The sequence below is a fragment of the Psammomys obesus genome, unplaced genomic scaffold, assembly GCF_907164565.1.
Source record: "Psammomys obesus unplaced genomic scaffold, mPsaObe1.curated_primary_1811, whole genome shotgun sequence".
Taxonomy (NCBI): domain Eukaryota; kingdom Metazoa; phylum Chordata; class Mammalia; order Rodentia; family Muridae; genus Psammomys; species Psammomys obesus.
The window spans coordinates 23,841,138-23,849,195 of NW_026596109.1; the positions used below are offsets into that span (position 1 = coordinate 23,841,138).

Here is an 8,058-nt window from a genome sequence, read left to right on the forward strand (position 1 = left end):
AGGCAAGAGGCATGTCCCCTCCAACCGGGCCTGCTCCTCCTCGTGTGACTTTGGGAGAGATGAACTCTCTGCCCATCAGATCCGTGGTGTGGAAAGTACCTCATACTGGAGGTTGCTACTGGTAAAGTCTGCACAGTGTGGGCTTCTAGCCAGAGTATACTGTAAACTCACTCAGCCTTCACTCGGGCTGGCTTACACATCATAGTTGACTGACACTGATTCTGACTTCCCTGGAACTAAGATTCTCAAAAGCACATACCCCCTGAGCAGCAACTCCGATCCACAGACCAGGAGGCATCGTACTAAGAAGGGTGCCTGGCTTAAAAAAAAAAAAAATGGCCAAAGAGACATTAAAAATAAAGAATTCCCAAGAGGACAAGATGGCTCAGCATGGCTCAGCAAGAAAAAAAATTAAAAAAACAACAAAAAAAACCTTACTGCCAAGCCTAACAGCTTGGGTTCTCTCCCCAAGCCCGACATGGCAGAAGGAGAGAAGCAGCTTCCCCCAAGTCATCGCCTGATCTGCAAATGCACAGGAAGAGGTACATGCCACCCTCCAGTACAGCCAAAGTAAAAACTATGACAATGTAATAAAACCTTCAAAATAATGACATCTCCTACTGTACTTTTCTTTTTTTCTTGTGTGTGTGTGGGGGAGGTGCTGGCAAGGGTTTCTCTGTGTAGACCAGGCAGTCCTGGAACTCAGAGACCCACCTGCCTCTGCCTCAGAAGCGCTGGGATTAACGGCGTGAGTCACCACCTCGCAGCTTACTATACTAACTTCCAGCAGCTGAATGCACGAGTGAGCCTTGTGTGCAGCTTGGGAAACACTGAGGAGGCAATGACTGAGGTCTCTGAGCTCAGCCCAGACAGGCTCCCGGTGTAGGTGTGCTGGGCGCAGAGCCTAGGGCCTCGTGCACACCAGGCAAGCATTACCAAGTGAGCCTCTCTGTTCCCCATCTCTGTTGTGTATGTCATCACATCAAGGGGCTGAGGAAAAGCAAGAGAAAAAAACTTGGAGCAATGTGACATAAGCTCCCCTTTAATCCTTGAGGGGTAAGCTGGCAAGGTCTGGTGAATGCAGGCCTCTTGACCTTGAGCATAGGAACTCATATCGCAGATCCTGGTGACACCTAGGATCACAAGGGCCTCCACACCAAAGCTGTATTTAATCATATTGGCCATTTTGCAAAAGGCACCTTTCACAGAACAGATGCTTAGTGAAGTTAATCTCCCCCAAAGCCCCAGAGAGGAGGGGTGAATGCAGCCTCCACCCCAGGTGGGCTATGCCCACAGGGAAGATGGCGCTTCCCAGAGCAAGCCAGTCTGAGAGGAAGGCACTGCTACCCTTAGCGTCTTGGGCAGCACAGCTGCTGTCCTCAAGCTTTGATTTCTTGGCACACATCATTGTCAACCCGGAATAACTTTGGCTTCAGCCTCCATTTGTAAATTACTTAGAAACACAAGTCTTGGCATCAAGTTCTATGTCAGAGCCATGAAGCAGCAGGTGTGACGGAGTGGAGTGTCTGGAAGGACCTGTGGCAGGTGACACCTTCGGCTAGCACCTCCTTCTGTCTCCTGCACAGAGACAAGCCATGGTGGTCCTGACACCTCCAAGCTTCAGTTCTGCCCTTGCAGGTGTCTGAAAGAGAACTCAGCTTCAAACTACCCAACTCAGGGTTGGCTTAGTCTATTAGTCAAAGGAAGACCCGTCAGAAAGCCTTTCTTCTCCGCAAGGAGGGTCACCACAGGAGTCGCTGTGGGAGGACAGGATCTCCAGATGGCCTTTCCTCTGCCTTGAGTGAGCCTGGTATGTGGCACAGTGGGGGAGGGGTTTGCCCCTGGTGTGACAGTCGCCCTGCCCTCTAGAAACGATAGGGCTGGAATGAAATGAGTTAGTTAGGGTAGCACCCCACTCCGAGGAAGCGTTGTGACAGACAGTCCAGTCCCTGCCCCTTCACCCAGCTCCACCGACCTCTGCCTCCATGTCACATCGCACCTCTGCACCGATTTCACCCCGGCTGTGCCCTGCCCTTTATCCTCAATCCGCCTTTGAGACTGGAGTTGGTTTTCTATCTGAAATAGGTCTTCCCAGTGTTTCCTGGCCACCCACGCCACGCTTGCTTGTCACCTTTTAAATAATTTAACTTATTTATTTGTTTCGTTGTTTATGATATGTTAGGTGAGAGTTTATGGGATGTGTGTGTGAGAGGGTGTGTGCACCCAGTGTCCTCCTCAATCCCTTCCTCCCTTAGTTCCTTGAGGTCTCTCTCTGAACCTAGAGACAGGCTGGTCTCCAGCAAGTCCCAGTCCCCCACCCTCCAGTGCACAGCACGTGTTACAGGCACGTGGGCAGCCATGCCCTGCTTTTTACGTAGGTACTGGAGGTTTGAACTCAGACCCGCTTAGCCACCGAGCCATCACCTTAAGACACGCGCCACGCTTACCACACCACTCTTACCACATCTTTGCCACGTGTCAGAGAAAACTAGCTGCCTCTCTGCAGAATCCCACAGCACTTTGTAGATTGCTGTACGTGGCTCATCGTATTGCTTGAGGGCCCTGTGTCCTCGTGACCACTTTGCTAGCTGGCTGCTGCACACTTAGAGGACAGCAATAATTCTATTCCTAGTTCATCTCCAGGACCTGGAACAAAAGAGGGGAAGTGGCAGCAGCAGCAAATGATGTTCCTCTTCCTCCAGGGGGGTCCTGGGCAGCTCCCTGGGGCCAGAAGTAAGGGACAAGTTGAATGACAGGACTATTCTCCCTTCTCCAGTGGGGCTCAGCTCATCTCCACTACCTCCAGTGGGGAAAAGATGGTTCCCACAGTAGTTTGGCTTGTATGTTTGCTCTGAAGGACATCAATAATGGGGAAATAGAGTTGTCATTTATGACCTGGAGAACTGGGAAATTTGTTTAATTCTCTTTAAGACAGTGGTCAACAGCGACCCCTTTGGGAATCGAATGACCCTTTCACAGGGTTTGCCTGAGACTATCTGAAAACAAAGACATTTACATTATGATTCATTACAGAAGCAAAATACAGTTATAAAGTAGCATGACAAATAATTTGAGGAACATAATAACATGAGGAACATAAAGGTCACAGCATTAGGAAGGTTGAGAACCACTGTTCTCAGGGAAAATGTCCTCACTATACAAATAAATAAACAATACATACCTCATGTTGCCATGAAGACCAATAAACGCTAATTACTAAATTTACTGGAGAGTCAGGGACTCTGCCAACATCACCCCATGGCAAGTGACAGGTAATCAAAACTTGAACCTGTTCAGCAAATGAAAAGGACATTGAAAATGGCCAAAGACCACACAAATACCAGCTTACACTATTTATTTAAGGTACATTTATACCTCAGAACCTTTGGATTTTTATGACTAAAGCTGGAAAATTCTTTTTCTGGACCAGTGTAAGAAGCTGCTTCAGGAAGTACAAAGATGAAGGGGTAGAAAAAAATCTGGTTCATTATCTACCAACAAACTGGGCCTCACCCTCCACAGGCTCAGTTGGTTCTGAGAAATGGCTGCCCGAACAGCCGCAGAGTGACTGCATTTCCTGGTAGTATGCAGGAGGGCTTCTGCAACATGTTCTCCTGGGAGCTGGGAGCAGAAATAAGTCACTTGCAGGCCCAGATGGTTAAGGAGAGGGTGTGTCCAGCGGAAAGGCAGGAGTAACCCGGGTGCCTATCAATCGCCGAACGGATAAGCAACGATGGTGAACACACAGCACAACACAGACAAGCCTGGGAGTCACTGTGCTAAGTGAAGTGGGCTGGCAACAGAGGGCAGAAGCTGCCGCGTGGTTTGTGAAGGAGGCAGAGCTGCCAAATTCATAAGGACAGAAAGCTGAAGGGTGGTCGCCAGGCTGTGGAAGGGAGAGTGGGGTTCTAAGTGTTTAACGGGTACAGTTCTAGTTAGAGACGTAAAACAATGTCCCTGAACTGCACACTAAAGATGTTGAGGCGGTAAGTGCTGTGTATATTTTGTATTCATTGTAGAATAATTAGAAGATACTGTGATCTCTCCACACCTGCCAATTAGCTGCAGAGAAGGTAGGCTGTAGGATGGAGGAGCTATATTATGGAAGCAGCAGGGACAAAAGCCCTTTGCTGACTATCGATGTTGTAATGTGATCTGAATGGTAAGTAGTCCTCTGACATTGGCGTTGAGCATCAGCTTGTTATAGCATCTAGAGACACCTAACACAGCCTGACTTCTCAGCCTGTTACAGCTGACCTCACAGCACGGTGACAGTGCAAGGCCAGTTCCCTAATAAAGAGTTTCGAATAGTTTCAAAGCTGGCTTGGTCTGGGACTGCAGGGACATCTGTGCTGAAGGCCCACCCCCAAGTTCAGTAATTCTCAGGAGTGAGTCACCAGCCACTGGCTGGGATGCAGATCCCAGAGAGTTTGTTTCTAAGGAAACCCAGAGGAGTTTGTCTCTTAGGAGACAGAAATTGCACACAGATTTTAAAAGGTGCCAAGCTCTGGCAATGTTCATAAGGGACAGCCATGCAGCTAAAGACAACAAGAGCTGTATTAAAGTAAAGATTGGGACAATTGTTTCTGTGCAGATTTCCATCGGGAATTTAATGTTGCTAAGTGGGCGAGCACCTCCCTGTCTTCCATTGTCGTTTCACATCTCCACATTCCCCTACGGCAGGCATCCTCACTGTGGGCCCTCTCATTAGCTTGCCTCTGGCACTTTGTGACATGCCAATAGGCTCAAATGACCTTCAGAGATGCTAAATAGAAAGTAGGATGCATGTTCCATTGTTATACCCAGTCTGTTGGACTGTCTCAGTTCTCCATCTTTCCACGGGAGATATCTCTCCTACCCTAGGCTAAGACTTGTCTTTTCTTTCAGTGAGGCCAAGTGCAGACAGAAGCACCCTACCTACCTTTCAAGAAAGGCATTTTGGCTTCCCTGGCATTTTTTCATGTTCTCTTGTGCAACCTCAACCTGGGCCTTGCACAAAAACCAGCTGATAAATGTGCAATCCCAGCCTTTGAAATAGTCCCACTGCCACTTCCAGGGACCTAGTCCAAGGGCCAATGCTGAAAAACTGCTCCACCCACCTGCTCGATCTGTGCAAGGCCCGGATAAAGCTGGAAGCCCTTAGGAAAGGGGATCTGGCGCTCATCATGTGGAGGCTGACTCAGAGCTGCTGAGCCAGATTCCCAGTTCACACATGACACATGCTGTTCCCTCCACTTGTTTGCCCAGATGACATGCCTTGGTCCCTCTTAACCTCAGTGCCCAACTTTGTGATTCCCACTCACGAAGCCACGTGAATATTTCCCCATTCTCTCCAGCACAAGAGTGAGTTGCTGGCTATGGTGGCCTAAGTCCATCCAGAGACCTGTCTCTTCAGTCCCTCTGTCTTCTTTCCATCACTGAAAACTACCAAGGTAATCCTGACAGTGGGACCTGGGCAATGCTACAGGAGGTCCACAAAGGATGGCTGTAAGGGGCTGGGGCTCACCATACATCAAACAATAGAACAGAGAGGCCATAGCTCAGGTCTGCTCACTGCAAAGTCTCAGGCCACCAAGGCATCTGTACATCCCCAGGAGGGGCTGGTGGCTGACAGTCTCAGAAAGCATCTCCTCTGACTTGGAGTCTGCTCCTTCTGGGACCCTTCGGTTTGAGCCGTTTTGCTATCCTGGGTGTGGTGCTCCAGGTCTGCACCCAGATGGGAAATCTGGTCCACCAAAACTAAACCAAGACTTTTGTACAGGCAGCACCCTTGCCAGGACTGCCTAGGCCAAGAGAGTTCACATGGGTGCAAAGTTCCCATGTAAGTTTTGGGTTTTAAGGATCCTTTTTAAGGGCACCCTACCTCTGGAGGATTTCCAGGGGCTGGACCATTCCATGCTGCTAACTCAGCTCATGCTTCTCTACAGCATCTTTCAGAAATTCCCTGCACCAGAATCCATGCTGTAAAACAGGAGTCTGCTGAGGGAGTGTGTGATATAAGAGAATTGGGGGGACATTTTGCTTTGCTCATTTATATTCAATTTGCAGACACCTAATGCTAAGAGGACCTTCATCTTTAGAGTAAATGTTGGGTGCATACACACTCACTAGAACAGACTCCTCAAAATCCAAAGGGCTTAAAGAAATAATGAATGACGTCTAGCTCAGGGATGGTCAATGTGTTTTATCTGCATAGCTTTTAAGGGTCTTGAGCCACTCCCAGAATCCTGCTAGTAATGGCTAAGAATGTTTATATGCAGTTTGAATAGCTGTCGAAGGTTAAATTCCAAAGAACTGGGGAAGTGGCGGTAAAACACTTCAGGAAGGGAGGGGAGGGGAGCTAAACATTTTTTAAAACCTGTAAACCACCCATTTGAGTATATCTCAATAAAATTTAAATGTCATAGTAATTTGATATTGTCCATTATAAAAAAAATCGTGAATGGGGTTCTCTAACAATTAGACATTTTAATTATCCTCTTTTCCTCTTTCAGGATCTAATTTCATTCCTCTTTCTTTCTAGAACTTGAACCTGATATAATATACAACATGGTCAGGTCTGCCAGGGCCTCTAGGGGCCCCTGGAATCCTCAGAAGGGTCTGTGAACTCAAAGCTGCTTTGCTAAGATACAGCAGTTTTGTTTGTCATTTTAGACCCATTCTCTCCCAAGTGAACCCGCGAGTTTCCCAGAAGCTGCAGGGTGTTTGGCATCACAGCGGAGCCAGGCCAGGCAGCCATGAGCCCCGCTGGCTCCTGCCAGACAAGGCCCCTCTCCTCCATGAGTTCTGCCTGATATTTGTTTTGGAAAATAGGGAGGGGTGTGTGTGTGTTTTGTTTTTTTCATAGACATGTCACTTATATTAGTGTATGTGAGTTTACTATCTTTTAAATTAATTTTAACTACTAATATGGTAAATATCAACCAGCTTGACTTACCGAAACAAGTTATTTGAGGTTTTCACTCATATTTAAGAATGTAAAGTAGTGCTGAGGCAAAAGGCATGAAGGACTGGTGCCCTTCCATATTAAGGAGGAGTGGAGTCACTGGTCCCATGGAATTCAGCAAGTTTTCCTCCAGCTGCTAATGCCACAGTGGCCTCTCACAAAGCCTTCTGAGAGGGCGCCCTCTGACCCTGTCTCTTTTCCCTGGGGTTTCCAGGCCTGCCAGGATTCCAATCCCAGCAGCACCCTCTAATAAGGAGGCTTTTTAGAAGCCAAGTGAGGGAGGTTTCAAGTCAAAGCACTTATGAAGAGCCAGGATCCTGCTCCTCCTACCCTCTCGGTGGAAGGCTAACTGATGGCTGGGGTCCTAAAAAGAGAGACTGCAACGAATGAGTCTTATTTGGATGAAGTTAATGTTAGACCCTCCTAAAAACGCATAACCGTTTCTCCTTAATGCTCCCTGGGTCCTCCCTTGTGTCCCTCCCCCGCCTTGAGTTTACCTCCCCATCGATCAGCCGGAGCAGGTGTTGGCACACTCTCATCCTTTACAGCCTAAAAAGCTCCTAGAGGCTTGTTGGGGCCCTGGCTCTGGACAGCTGAGAAGAATGAGTTGCCAGACTGTCCGGCAGGCCTCTCAAACAGGAAGAGGTGGAGCTGCGGTCTACCCCGCTACTCCGAAGAGTGCGCTCAGGCAAAACTATGGATAGCTTATAATATTCCTATTCTGAAAATAAACACACGCACCCGGGAGTGACTGAGTTCGCAGGAAATACGCTGGCTGTGTGCATAACAGCCTCGGAGGATAAAACCTCCCGGCTTTCCAGAAACATGCTCACTTCAGAGCTTTGCCAAGGAAACCATGGCCGGGATGTAGCTCGCTCCATGCCCCATCCCTCCCCACAAATCTCCTGCTTCCGGAGCTTCCGCTGGCTGGAACTTGCTGTTCTCCTGGGAAGGGAGCCAGGGCCCTCCTATTTCCCCAGAGCTTTTCTTCTCTTTCTAAATGGAGTCCTTCAAAACCGGATGTTCCACAGAGCTCACAGGGACTCCTTGCCTAGGGGCCCTCATCCCGAAACACAGTCCCCTCCCCTGTTCTGGACTGCAAGCATGACTGT

General features: G+C 48.5%; 1 long non-coding RNA gene across 1 annotated transcript; it reads right to left on the minus strand.

Moving 5' to 3' along the window:
* Window positions 1–1,015: 1,015 nt before the first annotated feature.
* On the minus strand, window positions 1,016–7,492 carry LOC129692581 (uncharacterized). Its single transcript, XR_008722722.1, has 3 exons — window positions 7,444–7,492; window positions 2,462–2,646; window positions 1,016–1,880 (listed from the first exon to the last, which is right to left on the minus strand). It is a non-coding gene; the product is annotated as an uncharacterized LOC129692581 (long non-coding RNA).
* Between the last annotated feature and the right edge of the window lie 566 nt (window positions 7,493–8,058).